This window comes from Austrofundulus limnaeus, unplaced genomic scaffold (genome assembly GCF_001266775.1).
Source record: "Austrofundulus limnaeus strain Quisiro unplaced genomic scaffold, Austrofundulus_limnaeus-1.0 Scaffold1264, whole genome shotgun sequence".
Taxonomy (NCBI): Eukaryota; Metazoa; Chordata; class Actinopteri; order Cyprinodontiformes; family Rivulidae; genus Austrofundulus; species Austrofundulus limnaeus.
This window is the reverse complement of record NW_013953666.1, coordinates 56,841-57,980: the sequence shown is the minus strand read 5'-3', so window position 1 is coordinate 57,980 and position 1,140 is coordinate 56,841.

The following is a 1,140-nucleotide window of genomic DNA, read 5'->3' as shown; positions in this document are numbered from 1 at the left end:
CAAGGAGCCTATTTTATATGCCTTAATTACAAAGTTCAACAGCAGTTCAGAAGGTATTTCTGCAGGTCACCTTTGCAGCATCTAGATTAGACATGTACAGCCTAATGTATGCAGTCACCACTAATCACAGTCACCATAGCACAAACAGCACTCTGCTTTCTGCCATTACAGGTGCATCTAAAAAAAAAATGTGAAAATCGTAAAAAGCAAAAAATATAAAAATTGCCAGTCTATAGATCGGGGGTGGGCAATCCTGGTCCTCAAGGGCCGCAGCCCTGCATGTTTTACTTGTTTCCCTTTTATAATACACCTGATTCAGTCACTGAATTACCTCTTCCAAGTTCTGCAGAAGTCTTACAATCAGTTATTCATTCAAATCAGGTGTGTTGGAGCAGAGAAACAAGTAAAATATGAAGGGCTGTGGCCCTCGAGGACCAGGATTGCCCACCCCTGCATTCAGCACATATAGAGTGAAATATGCTAAGCCTTTATTTGTGAGAGTTTTTTTACAATTATCACTTACAAATAATGAAATGCCAAAACTCAGTGTCTCATAAAATTAGAATACTACATAGTCAGTTTTCGGTCCTTTTGGCAGTGTGGGCAGGAGCCAAGTCTTGCTGGAAAATTAAATAAGCTTCTCCATAAAGTGTTTCAGCAGAAGTGCTTTAAAATGTCCAGATAGACATCTGCTCTGACTGTAGACTTGATAAAACTCAGTGGACCAACAGCAGCAGAGGACATGGCTCATCAAATCATCACTGACTGTGGAAACTTYACACTGGACTTCAAGTAACATGAATTCTGTACCTCTCCTCCCAAATCTGGGACCCTGATTTCCAAAAGACTTTCTTTTAAAAATAGGACATTGGACCACTAACAGTACCGTTCTTGTTCTCCTCAGCCCAGGTAAGACACTCGTAATGTTATCTCTGGTTCAGGAGTGGCTTGATTTGATGAATGGGGCATTTGTTACCTATGTCTAGAATTAATTAGGACTTCAACGCTGTAATGGAAAAATTCTTTTTGTTTTAAGCCAGTAATTCACGACATACTTTAATGACCCAGGTATTCATGGCACCCTGTTTTATTGGTAGATAGAATGATTTTAGCCAGAACAAAATTTGCATAATTATATTA